At 44.8% G+C, this 25,724-nt stretch overlaps 1 long non-coding RNA gene and 1 other non-coding gene across 3 annotated transcripts; both read right to left on the bottom strand.

Moving 5' to 3' along the window:
- Positions 1-2,722: 2,722 nt before the first annotated feature.
- LOC135374868 (uncharacterized) lies at positions 2,723-22,785 on the bottom strand. Of its 2 annotated transcripts, none has more exons than XR_010417132.1 (3): positions 22,744-22,785; positions 14,253-14,377; positions 2,723-2,877 (listed from the first exon to the last, which is right to left on the bottom strand). It is a non-coding gene; the product is annotated as an uncharacterized LOC135374868 (long non-coding RNA). The 2 variants fall into 2 exon arrangements; XR_010417131.1 differs by lacking the exon at positions 22,744-22,785 and adding an exon at positions 20,758-20,781.
- A 2,627-nt stretch (positions 22,786-25,412) lies between these two features.
- On the bottom strand, positions 25,413-25,484 carry Trnas-gga (transfer RNA serine (anticodon GGA)). The gene has a single exon. It is a non-coding gene; the product is annotated as a tRNA-Ser (tRNA).
- Between the last annotated feature and the right edge of the window lie 240 nt (positions 25,485-25,724).

Genomic DNA, 25,724 nt, shown 5'->3' with positions numbered 1-25,724 from the left:
AACCGAAACCAATTAATTACTGCAACAAATGACCCGCTTCGGTTGCAGATTTTTCTCTAAAAGGTATCTACTGAAGGTCCCAGAAAGGATAGTACCCATTTTAATGCCGACAGCGCCCTGCTTTAGAAGTTAGCTTTTTTCACGAAACTCATTTGAATTTTTATTTAAATAATGAGCGCCTCCCGCTCATTCACGCGGTGCGCATCTTCTACGCGGTATTGGACAGATACTTGTAAAAAAGAAAGTTATTCGATTGGTGCACTGGTTCGCGAATTATTTAGCCCGGGGATTTAACTGAAACACCCGGTATACATATAAAAAAAAAAAGAGATGTTTCTAGTCAGTTCCCCGAGCAACGAGTCACACACAACGACACATGAGGACTGATGAACTTGTAAGTATGCCTCAAAAACTTCTTTTGAAAGATATCTATTGGATACTGGTACACGTCAGTGATCTCGTTAATTACAGTATATCTTCAGGACCGGCTGTTGAGACATCGCCCTACTGTCCCGACTGTTAATAATAATAAATAAATAATAATAATAATAATGTTTTCATTCCGAATGCGTACACGTATAACGCAGGATGGCCTATGCCTGTCCTGCATCTTCTGTTCCGTAACTCGTTAATTGGTCTCTAACCCTTACGTTAGTAAGCATGCAATAACAAGTTCCGTTTTTTTTTTTTTTTCAAATACAAAGCAGGGTAAACACTTTCATCTACATTTCGTTGTCTATCAGACAGAACATTTCACATTGCATTTGCAGATTTATATGTATCTATCTTTTAACGCGACACTTACCAAACATTACTATTAGTTGGTTTCCGTATGCTCTGACGTAGTTGCTCACCTCACTGCAAAGAGTAAACCAAGTAGAACAATAATGCGCTGAAGGAATTCCTTGTACATGCATGTTGAAGTGATAGCATCGTTTACATTTATGCCGCCAAAATGGACTCCAGTGCAATTAATACCATTTTGTAATGTGATTACGCACACATTTAAGCAAGCGTGAAATTTCCGACACCATTTTGCCCCTTCTCGTTAGGTTGCCAGCGACGTTTAAGGGCCCTCCTTTCTTAAAGGGAGACTTCGGAAGGATTCGACAAAAATAAATATATGAGCATCATATCGAACACGGACCGCTCCCCTGATACCGAATACGACATTCGCATTCATTTCGAGCGAGTAATTCGTAAATGATACAATACCAAACCGAAACCAACATGCAAAGCGCACAGCGGTTCGCCCGGAGGAAGCTACCGTGACGTCATCCGGCATTGTCGTCTGCAAGGGAGCTTCCATTCTTTCATGGAGGACGACGTCGGCAGTGCGGCAGTGTGGCTTTCAGCGCCCTCGTGCTTCACAGCGGCGAAGCTTCGCTCGCTTGGTAATAATTCGTCCGAATAAAATCTGCGCACTTTGGGAATCTGCGCGATATTTCGTATGTACTTTCCTAACACCGCAAGGGTCACTGCTATGTCACGATCGTTGTGGTGATTTTGTTGCGGAGTCCCACTTTAACGAATGCAGAAACTGCGTCGAGGCGCCACCTTTACCAAGCAGAAATTATGACGGAACGAAGAAAGAATAGTGACGTTTTGAAGGAAAATGTTAATTAATAAACCTCATCCACGGAACTCGGAACATGCATGAGCATGTTCCAAGCTCGTATTGTGTGACTTTGCCTGGGCAGCATTTGGACGACACCGAAAGCGATACCTTGAAAACTTTAGCGCACGAACTTAAACCCGTGACGATAATTTGTCGGGACGCAACGAGAACAAACGACAATTTGTCTGTACTCCTTGTCTCGCGTTTAGTTCGCAGAACGGTATCATGCGGCAGCAAATTCTCTGCCACAGGGGTGACACAAACCCGCCATTGTTGTAACTACCCTCAAGCGGGTGCTTTTGGCAAAATTGCCATCTTGTCCTGGTCGCACGTCATAGAAAACGTCATTTTGAGGTCATGTGACTTTCTTTACATGTCGTTTTGCCGCTTACCGACATATTTTCGCCGTCATAACGCCAAGAGATGACCGTATTTTGCCAGCGTAAACTATGCGGTGCTTCTTCCGCAACATGGTAGCCCATTTCACCTTAGGTTAAGTACATCGCATCGGCTCGGTAAGTCTTAACGCGCGGTCGTCATCACATCTTTGGAAGTTGTCAACAATACGAGGCTTTACGTGTAAAACTGCGCGTTTTATTGCGAGATTATAGGATAAAAATAATTACCGTGATCGAAAAACATCCAAAACGTCGTCCAGAAACAACAACCGCATTGTTTACAAACGGTTCGGCCACCGATCACGGGCGCTGCCATCTTTAAGGTCACGCGTGCCTTCACGTTTGCTGTGACGTGCGACCAGGACCTGTCCAGGATGCATTGCGTTCTCCCAGCACGCTTTCGTCCGCGGAGCAATACATTGGATGCCACCCCTGTGTTCTCTGCCCTAATTCTCGGCAGGCAGACCTCCCTCTCGTCGATGCGTCACATCGACCAGTGGGATTCATTTCTGTGTTGGCAACAAGGGCATGTTGCAGGTGTGTATTCAGTTGCCGTTCCCGCTGCGCCATGACACATTTATTGGGAAAAGAAACTGGTTTAACTGAAATTGTGTCACTTTTCTCTCTGTAGCACGTTCTACTCTTGGTTGTTAAGAGCGTCCACAATTTCGCGCGATGACGATTTTTCATAAATTCTTACACTTTATCCTTTTGAGTACCGCTCTTGAACCTAAATGTGAGGTCCTTTTCCATCCAGGGTCCACTTCCTTCTATGGGTGCCTCGACAGTCAAACATTTCCTTGCGTTTGTAGTGGTTGACTTCAGAAGCGAAAAGGTTCCACCATCTGGATGCGAGACAGCCTGCGATAAAAATAAGCGTTGAACATGAAAGAACTGGTGCTCTGGGGCTGGAACAACATAGATGGGACAAATACATACAAAGCCTCAAACTGCCTAAGAAATTAACGATGAAAGATGAAAGTCACTGAAAAATGGTTAGCCAGCTGTAGGAGTTGCCGCCTGCGTCGATCCCCTCGTATGAATTGTGTGTATGAGTGAGAAAAATGTAAGAGTGAAAGGAGGATGAGTTAGAGAGAGTGTCTGGTTTGTCCCTTCAGATGACGCACCCTTGGAAGTTGCTGGGGGTGTGTGTTAGTTTAGCGCAATTCGTAGAGCCCAGGACCGGTAATCCAGACGATGTGGGTTCTAGCCCTACAGCTGGATAACCTTTTCAGTGACTTTCATCCTTCATCGTTAAAAATAACCCAAGCAGCACAATGTACTGAAAGTCGAGTGCAATAGGGGTGGACGTAGGGTTGCCACCAGGCCGGTATTATACCGGTACGGCCGGTTATTTGCACGCTCTGCCGGTTGTCGGTAAGAAGGTGATACCGGCAGCCTTTTGCCGGTATTTGTGGCTCAAGACCTTTCATAAGGGCTTTTCCCTTCAACATCCCACTACAGCTTGAATAAATCTGGAGCACAGACATAACTCCGCAGTCTCCAGTCGTTTTCTTAGTTATTCATTATTATGATTATTCATTGTTAATATTATTATCATTGTTATTCATTACGTCTTGTGTTCGGAGGGGACAAGAGCAGTGGTTGTGTCGACCCAACTAGAACGTTCCTCACCCACTTTCCCTTTCCCACGAGCCTTTCCTCCTTTCCCTTTATCCACCTCCTCTCCCTCGGCCGGTATTTTTCACTCCGAAAGGTGGCAACCCTAGGTGGACGGGTAGGTGGAAGGCCTTGAACAGACTCGTCAAACTAAAGAGCATTGATAAGACACATACCGTTAGGGTTGCCACCTTTTGTAGTGCAAAATACCGGCTGAGGGAGAGGAGGTGGAATAGATGGAAAGGAGGAAAGGCTCGCGGGAAAGGGAAGTGGGTGAGGGTGGAAGAGCACACACAGAAAACGAGAGAGAGAGAGAGATAGAGAGCTCAAGACAATACGAGGAAACGTGTTCCTGTGTGTAATAATAATAACAACAAAGACGGTTAAGAGCATCAACTGTTTACTATATACACAAAAACAAGACTTTCGTGCAGTAGGCTGCACTTCTTCAGGTTAGTTAATAATAATAATAATGAATAACTAAGAAAACAACTGGTGACTGCGCGGAGTTGGGTCTGTGCTCCAGATTTATTCAAGCTGTACTGGAACGTTGAAGGCAAAATCCCGCAAAAGCCCCTATGAAAGGTGTTGAGCCACAAATACCGGCAAAAGGCTGCCGGCATCACCTTCCTACCGGCAACCGGCAGAGCGAGCGAATAACCGGCCGTGCCGGTATAATACCGGCCTGGTGTATTGCACTCGACTTTCAGTACATTGTGCTGCTTGGGAAGCGATTATCGTCGATACGAGTGGGCCAGTGTAAATAGCTCCCGTGAAGCTGCGTCGCACAAAGTGAGGGTTAGAAAGAAAGAAAGCAGCACAAAATAAGAGAGCAAGACAAAGAGCGCATCAACAAAGAAGCAAATCATGCCGTATGGACGTTCTTATCTATCCATTACTGGAGATGAAAAGTTGCAGTGCGTCGTACGCTATCGTCTTTGAGTACGTAAAGGCCTAAAGGCCTAAACGCATGGAGCGTTTTTTCGACGTTTTCATGACGCGCGCGCGCTCGGCGTGCGTGTGACCTCGTAAAAACCAGTTTTTCAACGCGCGCGGAGGGCGTACGCCGGAATCTGTCGGCTACAGATATTCGCGCGCGTTTGGGCGCGTTTTCCGAGAAGTAGACAGAACCATGGCCGTCGAGCGGCAGACAAGGTTGCGTATGAGCAGCTCCCACAAATTTTTGGGACATTATCCATCACACTAAATTTACGTGAACTTTTTAATGATAGCTGGAATGAAGGAACGCAGGAACCACAGCAAAGAAGAGCATCGGCACGTTCTAACATGTATTTGTGGTCGACGAATATAGCAATAGTGGCGCGCGTCAGTCGCTCCGAACGCGTCCTATGCGTTTCGGGTGGTCGCCTCGCTAGCGTTTCTCCGCCGCGTGTGCAAGGCCATGGCGTGCGCGCGACGTTTTGACGCTGAGAAAACGTCCAATGCGTTCCGCCCTTAAGGGGTATAGCGTTCGTGGTCTTGCGCACGCGCAAAACATAGAGAGAGAGCTTCGCGCGTTGCCCAGAACCACCACGCAATTCCTTTCGCACACAATAAGGCGACAGAGTACGACACACTAAAACTCTCTATTGTTTGCCCGCGGGGTTGGATCCGTGTTTTCAGAAGTTTGAAGCCAAACCTACAGGATCGTCGGAGTGCCACAAAAGGGGATTCTAGTGAATTGGGAATATATGAAAATTATAATCAATGATCAGTGTAATATATAATACCGAGCTACTGTAGACAACTTCTCCACCTCCCCCAGCATCTTCGCCTTATACAGGATACTACCGGCCTCGGTGGCTCAGTCGGTAGCGTGTTCGCCTTCTGATCCCGAGATCGCGGGATCGAACCCGGCCGAGGACGCCAGCAACTTGGTGGCAGGGTACAAGTTGCTTAGACACGCCGTCTTCCGCGAGGGACGTTAAATACGGGGTGCCGTGTGATGAGCTTTCATCGCACGTTAAAGAACCCTCAGGTGGGCAAAAGCAATCCACAGACCGACCGCTGTGGCGTCGCTCATGATCTCAGTTGTCTCGCGACGTAAACCCCCAATTATTAAAATTATTATTATACAGGATACTGTATTACAGGGTACTCTATTAGCACCTTTGTTGTTTTTAATATATATTAATGATCTCCCACAGTCAGTTTCATTGCACACTCGCCTATTTGCAGATGATTGCGTCGTCTATCGCACAGTCCATTCCACAGCAGACCATATAGCCTTACAGAGAGACTTGTATAAAATAGGCGAATGGTGCGAAACCTGGCAGATGTCGCTTAACCCCACAAAATGTAAACATGTGATGTTTTCACGAAAACAACGATCATGTCCAACTACACATATCACAAGCGGATCACCTGTAGAAACCGTTACTAACTACAAATACCTTGGAGTGCATTTCTCGTCTGATCTAACATGCAAAACACACGTCTCGAACATTCTTTCTAATGCAAATCGTAGACTTGGGTATCTTCGGCGACATATTACTCATGCATCTCCACACCTCAAACGGCTGGCCTACCTCACGTTTGTCCGCCCGACATAGGTGGGGAGTAACGCGTTACAAAGTAGTGCGTTACCGGTAGCGCGGTACATTCGAGTAGTGAAATATGGTAACGCATTACATTTGGGAGAAAAGTAATGAGTAACGTAACGTCATTACATTTTCACTAACTAACGCGTAACGGCGTTATGCGTTACTGCGTGTTTGGGAACATTGCTTCATCGCCTAAACTTGAAAGCTTGAGCGAGGACCGTGCCTGTAGACTCCGGGAAAATCTCCGATTTTTTCTATTCATCTTCAACAATGACAAGAAGGTCACATCGGCACCCGCGAAGAACGCAAAAGGACTATTGACCTACCCTGGTTGAGATGTCACCTTTGTTTACCACCTCTATTTTTCACTCCCTTTGGTATTTTTCGGACGAATGGGGTAAAAGCGACAGAAAAATATCCTCTACCGTCTGAACAAGTAACAAAGTACCAAGGGATTCGCTGTTTGGATCTATTTATTTATTTTATTTATTTATTTATTCATGATACCCCAAAGGCCCTTACAGGCATTACTATTATATTGTGCGCTTTACATTATTATTACATTTTACATTATTATTATTACAGGCATTATACTGTGTGAGATAAAAGGTCACCGTCTCTATTAACCTTGACAAGCAGCACGCACGTGTCATCAGGAGTCTGCTCAGCCACGCAGATGAAAATTTTGAGCGTCAACTACTTCTGCGTTGCAATAAATCGTACATGTAAGTTTTGTTCATGCGTGACCCGTGTTTGTGCACAACATTGCGTGTATTAATCTGCGGAACGCACTTGTGTGACTCAAGCGAAAATGGTACATATTATAAGGACAACTAGCGAAGTAATGCAAAAGTAACGGCATTACTTATCAGAAGTAAAGGCGTTAGTAACGCGTTACCTACTATCGCAACAGTAACGAATAACGTAACGCGTTACTTTTTGAAAAAGTAGTGAGTAACGGTAGTGCACTACAAAATAAAAGTAACTTCCCCACCTATGCCGCCCGAAGATCGAATATGCCAGTGCCATATGGAATCCCCATCAAACTTATCTTTCGAATAATATCGAAGACTTGCAGAATCGGGCTGCCCGGTTCCTTTTTAAACAATATTCACATTACACACGCGTAACCTGACTCAAGGTCCGAGCTGAGCTCACCGACCTTAAAACACGTCGCATGATTCAACGGCTGTCATTATTTCACAAGTTCTGGTTAGGATATTTAATATAGCCAAGTAAACTTGTGTAGTACAAGTTCAATACAGTTCCAATATAATGTAGCACAAACTAATTACACAAAATGCTTACACAACAGAAGATCTATCACTCTCCCGCGCTCCGCAGTAGTTACATTCGCTCCCCTTCTTATCTTTCCTCCCGCGTTGACCATCAACATAAGGTACTACTAACTCGGTCACGTACAACATCATTCGAGGCATCCTTCTTTCAACGAACATCATCAGATTGGAATAAACTCCCACGGCATATTGCAGAACTCACGGATCATATCCAATTTACCAACGCATTAATCGCCGAGTTCACTTGACCATTGTCGCTCCATGTATACACGCACATTATTGCTCTCTAATCTAGATATATTATTTGCTTTTCATCTTGTTATAATCTTTTTCCGTCTGCTGTTTTTTTGCTTGTTTTTTTTTTTCAGTGTATGTTTGCTGTTTGATGTATAGTGCCAATGCGTTGCATACGTGCTCACTCCCTCATGTAATGGCCTAAAGGCCCCTTGATTGATCAATAAATGATAATAATACAGGGTGTTCAAAATTAAGCTTTCACTAGCACTTTATAAATAGGCGAACAAAAGAAAACTGTTGCTATTTTTTTGTCAGTTCCTTGAGTAAGAAACATGTGCTACATAATTAGCAGCACCTGTTTCTTACACAAGTAGCGTAAAGTTATCATCCGGTTTCCTGTCATCGCTGTGTTTGCGTAGCGCTCGTGAAAGCTTAATTTTGAACACCTTGTATACTGTATAGACCTCTACCTGTTTGTAAACAAATGACGTCATTGTGTTCGACAGCGCCACCAATTTGGTAGAGCTGAACTACGTTCAAATCTAGTGGCGAACAAGGTCGCGCCCGAAAGCCACGGTTTCCTTCACGAATTTTTTGCGGACGATCTATCGAACGGATTTTTGTTCTGAAAACGGCTTTGGTATCTGGTGACCGAGGGGCGCGGACAAAAGCTGACCGGACAAAAGCTCACCGGAGAAAGCTCACCGGAGAAAGCTCACCGGAGAAAGCTCACCGGACATAAGCTCACCAGACATAAGCTCACCGGGACTGCACCCGTCGAGACTGACCAGGGTTAGGTCAAAAGAGCCTTTTACTATTTCACACGTTGGGGAGTACGGTGCGGTGAGCTTTTGTCCGGTGAGCTTATGTCCGGTGAGCCTTTGTCCGGGATTCGGTGACTGAAGAGATCAGACGTTCTCATTGGAACAACTTCGTAGCTTGTATAATAAAAAAAATTAATTACCGCTAATTAATTAACAAGGGGCGACGGAGGAAAAAAATTTGGATAGACCACACAACTGGGCCAAACACGTACAGTTCGTTCCATTTGTGTCCAGCACTCCGGGTTTTTTTTTATCCCCTGGTGCTTTTTCGGTGGGACACCCTGTATATTATATATCTGTGGATGTCGTTATTCCTCTTTATTATACTGGCAAAATCGAGTGCAGCAAAGTTCACGTACGTTGAAGAAGAATTCTTTTTTCGTCGGTATTCCGGCGTGCGCAACACAAAGCGTCCACAATGTAATGAACCACATCCATGAAAGTGTCAGAACCCCCTGAAGGATGTAGATTAAGAAGTTTCATCGCCAGAGATGATACACAAGACGACCCAAAAAGGTAAAACACACATTTGAAGAGCACAACACAAGGTTTGAGCCTCGGCCTAAAGGACTCATTATGACCCCAGCAGCGCCCTCGGACATTCCCACCATCACGATCACGTTCAGCATCGCCATCGCCATTTCGATCATTCCCGTCAGCTCTCATCGTCATTACTCATCATTGTCGCCACTCGTATTACACCCCTAGCTATGGGGTAGATTTCCACTCCTAGAGTGGAAAACCTCCCCACTTCATCATCACTATATATATGTTGTTGTTGTTGAACCTCTGCTTGTGGTGTTCTCTTTCGCGTTTTCTTTTTTTTTTCTCCTCTCCCCAAATTCAGGGTCATGTTGCACGTGCCATATATACATCTGCTCGCTTGCATTTTACTTCCGTGTTCAGCATGATAATCTACTCCACGAAGGCTGCTAAATACTAGAACCACTGCTAATATAACATTCCCGCAACCGACAACACCATCCATAAAAATAGAAGTAAGTCCTTGCACCGGAAAATATGACAAAATAGTCATTATGCGTGCATTTTCATGCGAAATATGTATTTTCATGGAAACGGTGAAAAATACGCAGGGACAAGCAGGTTCTACCAAGATAGAGGGCGTGCCAGTATAGCCCCTGGCCCCCTTGTGCCCGGAGTGTGGTGTGTAAGCGACCGCGGACCATGTGATCATCGCATATGTGCCACTTCCTGGAGTGAGCAGAGTTCGAGGTAACTTGTTACTGTAACTAAGTTCCTTTTTTTTTTTTGGTAACTTGTAACTTCACTCGGTATTTTTGCGCCGTTGTAACTTTCAGAGGAACTCGTTCCTTTTACAGCTAACTTTGCCAAAATAACTTAGGTTAAGTTCCAAGTTACTTTTAACTCGCTTTTCACTCACATCCACATATTTGCTTACTTTCTCTCCGGTTCCTTCATGGCATTTTTTGCCATAAAACGTGATATTCAATCAATGACAGTATTTTATTCGGGAAGTAAGAACCGCTGCCATTGAAATGAAGCTGAACCATTGTGCGCCCACAGGGAGTATGCGCCCACAGGATGCAAAGCGTTCAAATAACTTCTACCAGAGAAACGTCATCATGACATTGGTAGACAGACGGAAACTGAAACAAATCGGAAGGAGAGGGCTGGGTTCCATGAACGGGCACTTTTTCGCTGCCGCCCATTGAAAGAAAAGCAGGACCGAGGGCCGCGTCCCTTTAAGGAACCATACAGTAATTCCCTCAAGACCGTGGCTCTCGAGCGCGACCTTTTGTTGATCTCTAGCTTCGATCGTAGTTCAATTCTACCAAATTTGTGGCGCTGTCGAACACTATGACGTCATTTGTTTACAAAGAGGAAGAGGTGTTTTGTTGGACATAAACGAAAATGATCTAAATGTGTTGCACTCCTCCGCAGGCAACTCAGGATCTAACTCAACTACTCACGCGCGCTGCATTTTGTGTTCGAAGTGACTCATTCTTTTATTTTTTTAAGTAACTCAGTAACTGCGAGTTACATTTCAGGCTGAAGAACTTCGTTATTAACTTAGCTACATTTTTCACACGGTAACTTGTAACGAGTTCTTTTTGACGGAGGGGGGGATATGTTCATTAAGAAAAAAAAGAAAGGTTAGCCAGGCAAAGAGACGGCTTGCTATTTCGAAAAAAAGGAAAAAAAGGGGGAAGGGGAAAACGAAAAAGGAAAGGAAGGAGAAAGAAAAAAAAACAAAAAGTGCAATCAAAAAAAAAGAAAAGAAAGGAAAAAGAAAAAACGAAAAGGGGAACCAAAAAAGAAAAGGAAGAAAAAAGAAAAAAAGGGGAATCGAAACAAAGAAAGGAAAGAAAAACGGGGGAATAAAAAAGCAAAAAGGAAGGAAAGAAAACAAAAAGCAACAAAAAGAAAGGAAAGGGAAAGAAAACAAGAAACAAAACGAAAGGAAAAGGACGGGTAACTTCTCAATCTATGTGTATCTCTCTCTTTCGCTTCCACCATGTTCAGTTCAACCAATATGCTCCACACATTCTCGCGTTTCGTGGAAAAAAAATGCATTTATATGCACCGTAGAACCCTTCTGATCGGTCCCAAAGCAAACCGAAAAGCGTTTTCTCATCGTACAGATGTGAAACCCAAATCGATAGAGAGATACAGAGAGAGAAAACGTGCATTTGCATGAAAGTCTGCGCCGTAGTCATCAGCAACTCAAGTTCTGCCATGCTATCTTAATAACCCTGTCACAGGGCAAATTGAATGCCATTCCCAGCGAATGATATTCGCACTGAATGACATTCGTTTCGTATCACACGGTGAAATCAAATGGCGATACGTGCGAATGATATTCGGTCAGCGAATGTGTTCGTGGAACACATTCGCTTTTCCCTCTAACGCCGACGGCGTACCCTCGCAGTTGAGAGGTAGCAAAAACAACATGGATAAACCGTTCGAAGAAATGAAAGACGAATGAAAAGTTGCACTCCGATATTTTATCACGAATGTGATAACTTTTGACACGAAGGAAGGAAGGAAGGCTTAAAGGTGTTGCGACAGTTGGTTTCCAGCTTTCCCAGATACATACGAAAAACAAAACTATTCTATCACCCGACATCATCCCATATCCAAGTTTTCAGGTCCATGACGTGAGCAGGTACGGAGGAAAACGGCCCCGAAGAAGCGACATCGGTGACGTCACACAGGAGCTGCGAGGGAAGACGCGCACCTGCCAAGCCAAATGGGGGAGAGGGGTCCGTGAGGTCACAGCGTGGGTCGTCGTTTTGTGGCTGCGCCTATTTTCCGAACCAATCAAGCGAGAGGAAAAATTCTTTTTTTCCACGGTGTTCTCATAATGAGTACGATACGTTTTGTTTGCTTCTGGTACCTATCGCCAATTAATTATCTTTGGCAAGGCGACTATTTTGTGCAATAATGTAATATTTCGCTAGTTTCGAGAAAAATAAATAAAGACGTAGCTAATATGTACCTGTATGATGCTCCATATGTTCGGTCCTGGTGTATTAATTATCGACAGTGACGTCATTTACGAATGACATTCCGTTTCTTCATGTAGCTCGATGTAAGACAAACGAATGACATTCGGTGCGACTGTCATTCGATGGGAATGCCATTCGGTTTGCCGTGAACCCTCGTTATTATGACCATGGTCGTTCCCGAAAATTTTGGTCATATTGCGGAATTGTCATATTAACGGGGGGGGGGGAGCTGCGGAGGTTTCACTACATTGTTCCCCAGGAGTATGGTCGTAAAGCGCGTATGTCAGATTATCGGGGGTCATATTAACGAGGGTTCACTGTATTTCACTTAACGACAGTCAGACTTGTGCCCGTTACCGAAAAAAATGAACTAAATACCGTTACCCGTTACTTCGGAAAAAGTAACTAAATACGTTACTCGTTACCAACTTACAAAAGTAACGAGTTCTCGTTACTCACAGGTAACGAGTTACTTTTACGTTACCGCAGCATAGTTAAAGGAGCCAACAAACATGCCGTCACTTGCCTTCAACCCTTTATTAATGAGGAATTGCACTTCAGAAGACGCTGATACTCGAAATTTGTCGTCCGTCCTTCGTGTTCCGTGTCTCTCGGCCCGTTACCATGAATCTATATCCGTTTGCCTGGACCTTCTTCCTTGTTTCCGAAGTGTGAGGGGGGGGGATCGGAGATTACGAAAACACAAGAAAAAACACTGGTTTTCGTGCCACCGATCACCAACGGTTCCCAAAAACAGACGAGGGGCTGCGTCATAATTTAGAGCGCTCTGAAGCTTAGCAAAGACCAGAAAAGGCTAGAAGTCGAAATGCGTTTTTTTCTAGCCATAGCACAATTGGTGGCCATTCTTGGGAAGGAGTGATGGTCGGAGATTATGGAAATAAGAGAAATGACAACAACACATCCAGTGAGGGACTGCAAAAATACTTTGAGTCACACGTCACGCAGGTCAAATCTGCACGCATTGCGCCACACGGAGTGCCGAAATGTACTCCTCCGCGCTCAAGAAAAGGAACGAGTAACGTCAGTAACCAGTTACCAACTTTTGTAACTGATTCCGTTACTATTACAATTTTTTAAAAAGTAACTGAATCGTTACTTCGTTACCAAAAAAAGTAACCGTTACCAAGTAACGAGTTACTTGTAACGAGTTAGGCACAACTTTGACGACAGTCCCGTTAATTTGTGCGGATGTTTCATACAAGCAGAGTGCTTAGTTGCAAACTCCACCCTGCGGGAGAAATGGCAAACACCGAACGTACGGCTGCAAACTGAGTGTTAAAGAAAACCACTATTTAGGGATCTCATTCGAGGATAGCACGAAATACTAAGTGAAATGGTGCGCATAATTCCGTTTGAGCAACTTCACATTACGCATGGAATGTTCGTTATTGTTTGAGACGCTCTGATTTGAGTATCATCCTGTCTGTTTGTCTGTCCACGTCTCTAGTCCCTTATGTCCTACATTCTAAAAAAAGGAGTAAAACGGGGAGTAATTGCAGCTTCTACTCCCTTAGTTTGCAATTACTCCCCATTTTAGTCCCCTAACCCGACATTTAGTCCCGACATTTACTCCCCAGGACTGCAAATCGTCACTAAACTTCTCGCATGGTCTCTGAATGCAACAGTCTACGTAAATATATGCCCTTGGTCAATTTGAGCGCTATAAGGCTGTATAACTCAGACGGTGTAGCAATATTCCAACCACACAGAGTAAGAAACAGTTAGCGCACCTTTCTTCGCGGATTGTGTCCTATGTATGGCGCAAGATTTTATATCACGCGATGTATTAACGGTTTGCTTCAAAGTATTTTCGTGCACGTACACGAATTATGTACTTGGGACTCTTACAACTGCGCGGGAAATGCAGTTTACACTCTGTGATATTCATTTATTCCCGTGCATTTACTCCCGAAAGGGACTATTTTTTGTGGCAAGGCATTTAGTCCCCAAAAAGAGTAAAAGTAATCAATTTTTTCTTAGAGTGTATAAGCTTCTCAGTGTAGCGAAAGGGAGCAAAACTTTCCAAAGCTATTTGTCGCGCTTATTATGTTTGTTGTATTACATTTTCAAGTTATTCGTCCGCAATTTCCTCCCCTTGCTGTGCAAATATGAAACGTCTTCTACAACATGCAAACAGAATACTTACAACTTTTTGAAACATATCGTACAAGACACGTCACGGTTAACGCTTCACTAACTTACCTTCCAGGCCTGATTATTATTGCTCTCACAACCTTGTTCGGAATGCGCAATGCCGACCAGAAGCCCGCAAGTCAGGAGTGTAGCCAGTTGGACCATCTTGGATGTGGAATTCAGATGACAGTGATCTGAAGCGATAAATTGTGAAGAGGTCTCATTGGCTCTGTCAAGTTTATTGAAGGCGTAGACACTTCAGGAACAGTATTTCATTGCAGGAAGGGAGTTGCCTCAGGACAGAAGCCGCCGACATTTCGAACAGAGACTGTTCTTCTTCTGGGCACCGTCCTCATCATTGGCATGGTATTTAAAGGGTTAGGTGTGACGTGTTTAAAGGTTCGTGCGAATTGTGGGTCAACAGCCCGGAGGGAAGAAAGGTTCCGTTCTTCCCTCCGTGCTGTTGACCCACAATTCGCATGAACCTTCAAAACACGTCACACCTAACCCTTTAAATACCATGCCAATGATGAGGACGGTGCCCAGAAGAAGAACAGTCTCTGTTCGAAATATCGGCGGCTTCTGTCCTGAGGCAACTCCCTTCCTACATTCTACCGGTTCGCTGGATTTCTACCCATCTACGTATTTCATTGCAGTTCGCCTAGCTGTGAGTCACCTCAGAACTTGGGTCGTGACTCCGGCATTCATGGCGCGTGGGTTTTCCCGGGGACCATTAAACTTTTGGGTCAGCCAGGTGACTCAGTCAGGGTGGACCGTCACAACAACGAGAGAATAATACAGGGTTCGCCAAGACAACAAATAAGAACAGTGTCGAAAAGCCAAAGGAGATGTTAGAGGACGTATTTATGCCCCAAAATTTTATGTCAATAATCCCGCTTGCTGTGTTTCTCTACGAATAAATAGTGAAAATTAAAAAAACGCTGCTGCCTAATCGGCTATACCTGTGTTTCAGCGACATGTTCGAGCGCGGCGTTGCAGACGATATCAAACCATGTGAACAAGTGGAACTGAGGCTGCGTTCGAATACCTCGCGCCCGCGAAGCCGCCTGACTAGGCAGCTGAGTAGAGCCCTTTGTTTTTCACTATTGGAACAGGCTTGCCTAGCCGAGGCGCCTGTGGCGCCATCTCGTTGCTCACGCAAGAAATGCGTACGGCGCAAGCGCAGCAGGACTGTAATGCGCTAAGCGCATAAACTGTCAGCTTCACAACTAAACATGTGTTGCAACTCTCTACGCAGTTTTAAAAAACATACCACTATGTGCAACTTTACATTTAAAGCCAGCAGAAACAGCGGACACGCTGGTACCGTCAACGCGCGTCTCCATCCCGGCTGTCAGATGGTCAGGTGTATAACTACAGGGTTAGTCTAGCAAACGTTACACATTTCGATCGCATCGTAAAAATAGAAGATGGGGTTTAGCCAACCCCAAACTTCGCAGACTGGTAGCCATTTGTCTCAAGTTTTGTTGGAATTTTTTGTGAGCGCTATGGTCCTCTAGAAGAGAAATTAAAAGTCAAGCAAAATCTCACTCTGTCCATTTTCTATGGCCTATCTCACTCAAAAGGCGCCCTTTTCTCCCGAGTGCGCCCCATTTTCATTTCTCCGCACACAGATGGCACCACCGTACAGAACAGGAGGATTAGTGCATAACGCCAGAATCATCATATGGTCAGAAAAAGCATGTCACATCGCTGTAGGCAGCGCCGCCTGTGTGAGGTGATATGAATGTGAAGCAGAGACAAGGAAAAATGGCTGTGTTTGCGTGAGATAGGCCATTGAAAATGCATGGTGCGAGTTTTTGCTTGATTTTTAATTATTTTTCTACATGACTATGGTCCCTACAAAAAATTACAATAAAACTTGAGATAAATGGCTATCAATCTTCAAAGTTTGGGGCAGGCTAAAATCTGTCTTCTATTTTTACGATGCGATCGAAATGTGTAACGTTTGCTAGACTAACCCTGTAGCCGCGCACTATGCGCACTAGGCGGTAGGCGATTGAATAGTGGACTTGGCGAGATTTGGAACGAGACTTAACATGGCGGCACTACCGGTTAGAGAGCTAGGCTGTCGACTAACCGGGGTATTGGAACGCAGCCCAAATGCAGACTCGTACTCTGCAACGCCGCGTTCGACCGTGTCGCCATCTGACGGAAAGAACCTGAAACACAGGTATAGCAGATTAGGCAGCGGCGTTTTTTTTTTTCTTTTTTTTTTGTAATTTTCACGATTTATCCGCGTAGAGAAGCACACCAAGCGGAATTATTGACATAAAATTTTGGGGCATAATACGTCCTCTAACATCTACTTCGGCTTTCCGACACTGTTCTCTTTATCTTGTTTATCTTTAAGTTTATCTTGGCAAACCCCGTACACGTGTTCTCCCCAGTTCGTCCCCCGATATGTTGGTCATAGTCGGATTATCGAGTTGTCATAGTAAGGAGGGGCATTTACAGAGGACCTCCATTGGGAGCAAACCGTGCCCCCCAAAAATTGTCACAAAGCGAGGATGTCATAATAACGAGCGTCATATCAACCAGGGTTGACTGTACTTCATGAATTAACTTTTAAATCGGAGGTTTTCGAGCCAAAGCGAGATTGCAGCTTCAGAGAGTATCCTAGTTGCAAGCCCTTTCACGTTTAACAAACCCTGAAACAGGCACGCGCGATAAAATATCCATCCCCGAATTTTGGTATGCAATTGAGTGCAGCAGGGAAAGGTAACAGAAACAGGGGGGGGGGGGGGTATTATACCGGAGATATAGCAGGTAACGGTAACAGAAACGGAAATGGCAATAATTTAAGGTAACCATTCGGGCATCGCAGGACCGGAATTATTGCAATTCTTCACCATATGTAGATAAATTTATTAATAAAACCTCAATGAAGCAAACTAAACTAAACTGAAGAACTAAAACTAAAATGAACTATCAAACTGGAGCATATAGGCAAGTAGTATACAGTAAATACAAGAAGCATGGTTCTTATACGCTTATGGTGACCTGGAATTTGCAAGCGTGAGTAGCATTCCTGGAAACCGTGTTCATATTAGCTGTTCACGGAAATCACGTAGCTATATATGTGTATTTTGAATAAACGTTGTCTCTTGTATGCATGTATCCCTGGAGTCCTCAAAATAGACTTCACAACGTAGAGGGATTAACTTCTGTCACGGTCTCAATGGTCTTTTTTTTTCAAAAAAATAGGAAAGAAAAGAAAGAAGGAAAACAAAAAGGCTGGAGGGGGGTGGGGGTGTACCGAAAACCGAAACGGAAACGTAACGGAACCGAAAGCAACAATGGTGGTAACCGAAACTGAAACAGAAACAAATAAGGGCCAGTAACGGAGGTGGTAACGGAAACAAAAACTACTCCGTTACCTTTCCCTGGAGTCGAAACCGAAACCGGGGCGACGGGGAATGCAGGGAGTACGGAGAGCGTTCATTGGACGTCAGAGGGCCACGTGATGTGGAGCGATGAATATGATTCGAGCAGGTGTCGCTCAGCCAGCAGAACCCCTCTTCCGTCCTATGTAAGCCTACGTCGGGGGGGGGGGGGGGGGGTGATGCGCTTCTCAGGCGAGCTTTTTTCCCCCATCCCGTTCTGGCTCATTTGCGTACAGAAATTGGTGAACGGATATTTCACGGCACGGGCTTTTTACTTGATTTTGAAGAAGATGAAGTCGATTTAAAGTGACAGTCCTGTCGAAAACATAGGTCTGGGAAACACCGCCTTATGATTTCTAATACTCCTCACAACAACTGTGCAAAATATTTCAGAAGAAATCGTATCGCACGATTTATAATCGACATTTTTCTATACCGCAGTTGGTCCCGAGTAAAGGCCGCAGCGAGCTCTCGCGTGACGTGCATAAGAGCAATGCCGCACGTGACTTGCGCATGCCTGTTTGCGCGATAGTTGGTTGTTGCGTGCTAGCATTTGTCCATTATGATGTTTTTGAGTAGCAATCACGCGTTATGTAGACTAAAATGCAGAGTAGCGTCAATGTAAACACAGGTATCACGACGTAGCCTTCTGTTCAGTACACTCATAGACAAAAACACCTCTCTGCATTCCCAGCAACGGCGCAGTCCTCCGCTCCACTTTGTCCATTGGGGACGTCATACTCACGTGACGGCTGACGTACATAGAGGATCCTTGGGGCAAGGAGTATGCGAGGGAGAAAAAACGAAACCGGATGTCTTCAGAGGAGTCTTTTTTATTCGATATCTCGAAAGCCACGCCGTTTTGTGAGCTGAAACTTTCCCCCCAGCATGTAAGCTTCCGTGACAGTTGGAAAAAATCAACTTCCGGTTTTCCCGGACTGTCCCTTTAAACGAGGATTCTCTCACATCCTGTTGCCTCGCTTTTGCACGAAATTCCCTAATTAAAGAGTTAGTTAATGAATATGAGGATATTAGTCGTCTTGTAGTTCAGTGATGGCCACTAACTACTTCTACAGTAGTTTAACTATAGGGTTATTCTAGCAAACGTTACACATTTCGATCATACTATAAAAATAGAAGACTAGATTTGCGCCATCCCAAACTTCGCAAACTGATAGCCACTTGTCTGAAGTTTCATTCGAATTTTTTGTAAGTGCTATGTTCATGTAGAAAGAAAATTAAAAATCAAACGAAATCTCGCCCCGTGCATTTTCAATGGCCTATCCCACACAAACACCGCTATTTTTTTCTTGTGTCAGCTTGACATTCATATCACTCAACACAGGCGGCGCTGCCTACAACGATGTTAGGGTCGATTCACACGATGCAACTTTTTGCTGCAACTCGGTTTCCGCTATAGTTGCACGCAACCGAAGTTGCACCAAAAAGGTCCCTTTCATACGGCGAGCAACTCGGAATGCCGTAGTTGTCACCGAGCTCGCCAGATGGCGCGAAAAACATCGTTGTCATCATTTTCGTCCAATCGCACTGCGACTTCTGCTCGTTACGAGTTCAACCCGTTGCGAGTTTGATAATTTTGCATAATTTCCACTGGTTAGTGATAATTTCATCGTCTCGCGTACTGCCGCTGCAATAACTGACACATGGAAGTCTTCCTGATTGGTCGCGCTTGCAAGGCGGAGCCGTGTGATTGACAGGTTGCAGCTAGAGTTGCAGGAGAAATCGCTCGTGAAGCGATCGGCTCTGCAACTCCTGCAACTCGAGTTGCGCAACGCGTTCACACGGTGCATCGGTACATCATCGGTACATCATCGGTGCACGGTACATCGCGTTCACACGGTGCAACTTGGTGGCGCAACCTGGTTGCGCGCAACTAAAGTGGCATCGTGTGAATCGACCCTTACATGCCGATTCTGATGTTAAGCACCAATCCTCTTGTTCCAGTCTTGTTCTGTATACTGGTGCCACCTGTGTGTTGGCACTGAAAATGTAGCGCACACAGGAGAAAATGGCGGCTTGGGAGTGAGATAGGCCATCGAAAATGCATAGAGTGGAATTTTGCTTGATTTTTAATTTCTATTCTAGAGGACCATAACGTTCACAAAAATTCTAACAAAACTTCAGACAAATGGCTGCCAGTCCGCAAAGTTTGAGGTTATGGATAAACCACGTCTTCTATTTTTACGACGCGATAAAAATGTGTAATGTTTTCTAGACTAACCCTGTATATCTACTAACTACTTTGCGATTGAGTAGTTTAACTAGTAGTTCAACTACCTTTCAGGGGAGTAGTTAAAACTACTTCTTTAACTACTGCAATGTAGTTTAACTACTTAACGTTGTCCATCAACACCAATCCCTTGTAGTGTTCTTGGACACCTAAATATGAATCACAAGCAATGATGATCTTTGGCCCCAGCCATTGCTACGATAGTCAAATACAAAGCTTGCGGCGAGATTCTTTCTGTGCCTACGCGATAAACTGAGTTGCAGAATTATTTCGGAGCAAATGAGGCTTCACTAGACGAGCATTAAAAGTGAAGATTTAGTACACATGCACGACACAATTGCTCTGCACCTCCGTTATCATCAAATAAGTAGCTCAAGGTAAAAGTCGGAAGCACAATCGTGCCGTAAAGCTTGTGGCAAAATCAGAAGTAGTTGGCGCCTTCAGTAACCTAACTACTGTAGTTAACCACTTAAAACAGTAGTTGAACTAGTAGTTGCCACTACATTTCTGCAAGTAGTTGACAACTACTTTTTAACTATCAGGTAGTATAACTACATGTAGTTAACTACAGGCCATCACTGTTGTAGTTACATATTCTCTACCAGAGGATGTCCTCCAAAGTATGTATCAGTTTCAGCATTTTCTAAAAAAAAAAGTTGTGGATCTAGAAAGTGACTGACCCTAACTCTGCTATCATATTATTTTTTTTCTGAAACCTTAAATTGCAATATAAATTAATCAGGTTTAGGATATAGTAGTTACGTTCTCTTTTACGCATAACTCTATTACGTACAGAATGCGCGCCTAGCCATATAAGCCACCCGCGGAATCGACAACGATATGCCGCTGTCATACATTTTTTTTTTTTTTCAACAAAATGTATTGAGTAAAATTACATGAGATATAACGTGCTTACCAGATCTACCAGCCGCTGGCGTCGTGTACGATACTGACGACAGAATCGGTCCTGCCTTTTATACGCACGGTGATTGCATCGTGACGTCATCCCCCTCCCATCATTCCCTCCCATCCGCAAGGGAGGGGAAACAACGTGTCTACTGTGCACCAATCAGATTGGTTTGCAAGAAACGAGCGTCCATGCCCCATATCTGAGTCGATCAATGTTATTGCTCAAATTGGCTGGGGCAATTAGCCCGACCAGAGAGAATAGTACATTACATACTCCATAACACTAACACCTCTGCAACCAATTGTACGTACAAGAAGCACATCAACACAAACGTTACACGTTCCCCCTATACGTAACAATTATGGATGCTTCTCCTTTGCCTACAACACTTCCCGTCTTTGGAACTCACTACCATCTGATATTCGGTTGGTAAGTACGTTTGGATGTTTCAAAAAAAAGTTAAAGAACCACCTCCTATACAAAGCGCACCAGTAACAGCAACAGATATTTCCCTTGTACAGCAGCATGTTCTTCATCCCAACACATTTGTTTACCACATTTGCTCTCCATGCACCAACACCAATAAATTGCTCCGCATCTATGAATATACTCCTTGACGAATATATATTTTTTTTTTCTCCTTTTTTTTTCTTTTTGTCGTCCCATTGTTTGTCATCCCATGTTGATGCATTTCTTATAACCTCTGAACTGCCATATAGTCCACCTTCTCGTATATCATACATAATTTATTGCATTTTTTGTATAACCTTTTATATCAATGTATATAGAGCTGCTAAATTCACATTGTAACTAACACGGGGTCCCATTCTAGCTTGCTAGGGACCCCCGTCTGTATATTATGATTTGTATTACCTGCGATAACAATAAAGGTTTCACAACAACATTCTAAACCCAGTGATGGATAGGTGACGTGTGATCAACTGGCACATTTTTTTTTTTAATGTGCCAGATGACTTCAAGAGGCACGCGGTGCCTGAGAAAGCTGCAGGTGCTCTGTGCCCCGTAAAACAACTGCTAGGTTACTCGTACCCCTAAGACGCGAGACACATTGTGCCTCTCGAGTTTCCTAAGAGAAAAATTACCTCCAGGTCTCGCAACACAAACGAGAAAGAAAGGCAGAAAATGCACCAAGAACATTGAACTTGAAACACTAAATTTTATTGACGTGTACATACCTTTAAATTGTATCCAGTACATCATCGTTTGCCGAATGGAAAGCATGCAGGGTTCCCTAATCCCAACATACACATACGAAGAATACGCTGCACGGACACACAACCCACCCGATGCACCAGGGAATCCTCCAAACATCGAACACACAATCCTCGCAACTTCGAACACGCTGGCACTGCAAAGCTCAATCAAGATCATCCTTAAGGGCGGATCCCATAACATGCGACAAGCGACACGCTACAGATCTGTCGCTGTCGCCGTTGTCGAGGGAGCAGCTTCCCGATCCATTTGTGAGGCGACAGCACCTGGCGAAAAAAAACTATATTGGCGAGAGAAGAATTCGTATTTTTCAATTGATTATGCGGCATATCTGTCAAAAACATCATAAAATTTCGACTGAAACGCCGCAGGAAGATAAACACCGAGAGAAATTTATACTACCGTAAGTTTGTTATAATATGTTTGTCTGTGGTGGCGCTGCAGTTCCATCCGTTTCCACACAATGTGCAATAGATTTTGGCCATACGCGATATAACCATCGATTCGAACGGCTGCTTTCCCCTACAATCTCGAAATTTCATTAAAACGAAGGTGACTTGACACTCACGCTACGCTGTTTTCCCCGCATCTCTATGCTTTGTCGTTCGCTCCAGCTGCATACCGCCAAATCTAGCGAGTTTTGGGCACGCGCCGGGCCACGGTGACTGGCGACAAGCGACAAATATCTACGGGGAGCAGATGCAGGATTTTGTAGCCGCGACACCGCCATTTTGTCGCGAGCAGGTCCCCCAAACTCACCTCGGAAAAGCGTGCAACGAAGAAGGCCGCCACTAGATACCCCACTGTTGCCGTTCCGGATCACTTCAGCGCGCTAAGTTTAGCGGCAAAATGTTTTTGCTGTTTCTGCGAATGAATCTAGTCTTTATATGTCCAAATAAAATGCGTATAACAACTTTCTCTGTCGTGTTTCACTTTTTGTTTCGTTTTTAAACGTGTTGAGCGATCGGAAGGATCTAGTGCACGGCTGCGTGCATCACATAGCGTACCTGTCGTACCAGGCGCCGCAGGCGCTGCAGTCCGTCATTTCTCCTTCGGTGACTTGGCCTGGCTTGGATTGTGCTTCAACTGGATCTTTAGCGCGCTACAATCCACGCAAGCCAACGTCTGGTAACAATGGGGTATCTAAGGGCGGCCTCCGGCATTGCACGCATCGGGATAGGAACAAATACATGGGAAAATGGCGACCTTGGGTGATCTGGTCGCGAGAGCCCGGGTGCCGCCGCCGAATTTGTTGCTTGTCGCGTGTAGCTGTCGCTTGTCGCGGGTTATGGGGTTATGGGACACGACAGTTCTTCGAACGAAATGGCCGACGGACGATTGTCCAAGCAAGTGGCACCAGCCACGTTTCGATGTGAAAAGCAGTTGCAATTTTGCACGCGTATGTGTGACCGTTGAGACAGGAAACAACCTGTAGAGAAACCGAAGTGATATATCACGCTGGTAGTGTTCCGACTTGAATGCTGGAATAGTACACCATTTTGTAACTCACGTCCTTGCAATCGATATACAGTCACACGGTTACCCATAACGAAACAATCCAATTAGCTTCACTTGTAATGTACATCGTCGCTTCACCCATATGTAGCCGTTCCTCTCCTGCCACCATTTGCAATGCGTCCGCCGTCTGCAACGTAATGTACTTCGATGGTTAAACACAAGTAAAACGCAGGTGTCACGTGATGCATCACAGCTAGGTTGACTTACCGTAAGCAAACATTAACCTGTGCTCAAAAGCACGGTTCTCATCGTTCTAAAAAGGCAATGTTGCAGTGCAGACAGCCGCCGAGGAAGTAGAGAGCAAATGTACTGCGGAAGAATACACGGTGCCATGTCACTCCTCACCGGCGGAGCGCGGAGCAACCTAGTACGCACCAACGAAGGCACACATATTCAGAGGGCACACGCATTATTCACGAAGCACACGAGTACACGGCTCATGAGGCACATACCGTCAACCCTCGATTTATGAGCCTTCGATTTATGAATTCCCTCGTTTTATGAACACTAGCACGAGGAACCAAACTTTTTACATGCATTTTCCCCTCGTTTTATGAACCTCGATATTCGAATAATGAATGGAATTTCTGGGAACCAACTAGGAGTTGCCCAGCGTTTTTGCCCTCAATTTATGAACGGATCGTTCTGAGGCCAACAAAAACCTTCAAAGGGATTATTCGTGGTCTTACGAATGATGCCTGAACGGACAAAACGTTTTCCAGGTATTGCACCCTCGGTTCTTAACCCCTAGAAATCCGAACAACCAACGGGTTTTTGCAGAAGTGTTTCTGACCTCAATTCACGAATAATGTGTCCGCTGTCACCCGGAGATTAATAAACATAGGTTAAAAACCCCAGAGGAAATCCGAGACCAGTTAGAGTGCGAACGTGCTGACATCTCCTCTTTCAAAGATTGACACAGCGGAAGGCATGGTCCAAAGCAAAATTAAACTATTTAGTATTGCATAATAAACAGAGTGTGAATGCGCTAACGTCTGTGCCTTGTGAGATTGATACAGCAGAAGGCACGGTCGAAAGCAAAATGGCACAATATGTTGCATTATAAACACAATCCCAACTCGGAAATACTGTTGCATTTGCTCGATAGTACTCAGTTAACAGAATTTTCGATTTATGAATCCCTCGATTTATGAACGATTTTTCGGGGAACCGAGGGTGTTCATAAATCGAGGGTTGACTGTACTGCCTTTGCTCGTTCACCTTTTGAGTTAAATTAAGAAAGCTAGTCAGTTGATACATGACATAATGCAAGCTAACGTAATGTAACGTTAACGTAACAAAAACAAAACAAAAAAAAAACACCGTCAGTGTTTGCCAAGGCGGTCTCCAATTTTCGAAACCTTCTCGCTGCACACCCTGTAGTAGCAACGCACGCACTTTTCCAGCAGCTGTGCACGCAGGTGGAGTGCGTGTTGATTTGGTAACATGATGAATTAACGCAAGAGCGACACGGACGAAGAGAAGACAGCAGAGACGTTGTCCTCTGTGCCTGCCGTTCTCGCGTTAATTCATCATGAGTCACAGTGAAGGTTCGAATATAACTCATTTAATACATGAAGTCAGGATTAGACGAACATTATACACATTGCCGGCTGACCATCAATCTGCACGTCCGTATATCACGGAGTCCACACCCGAAGTCCTCGTCGGCCGCGTCTCTTCTTTCCTCGGTTTCTGTCTCGCATTTCCCTTTCCACATTTACTAATTGCATGGGCATGTATCTTGTAGACACTTCCGACCCAAAGATGACGTTGCCGGTGCCAGGTAGTCGCTGTCGGCGTAGCGGGGCAAAAGGGACGCGGACCTTGAACGGACCTTGGACGCGGTTTCTGTCGGCGTAGCCGAACAACAGGGAAGAAACGAATGCAAACAACTCAGGGAAAAGAGGTGCTGACGCCAGGAATCGAACCTGGGTCTTCTGATTTCCGGTCAGATATGCTTACCGCTACACCACACCAGCACGCCGTTTCCCTTGAGCCATTGAGTGCCTCAAGTACGGGGGGGACGGACAACCAACCACGCTATTCCCATTCTCTCTTACATCTTTCTCACTCACTCTCTCATTCAGACACGAGGCAGGGCGATTGTAAACGACGTAAACAACGAGATTTGGCCGAGGCAGACCAACAATTAGGGACGACACAGACAAGTAAGCCTCAAAACCTGACCGGAAATCAGAAGACCCAGGTTCGATTCCTGG

Source organism: Ornithodoros turicata, unplaced genomic scaffold (genome assembly GCF_037126465.1).
Source record: "Ornithodoros turicata isolate Travis unplaced genomic scaffold, ASM3712646v1 ctg00000783.1, whole genome shotgun sequence".
Taxonomy (NCBI): Eukaryota; Metazoa; Arthropoda; class Arachnida; order Ixodida; family Argasidae; genus Ornithodoros; species Ornithodoros turicata.
This window is presented reverse-complemented; position numbering and strand designations above follow the sequence as displayed.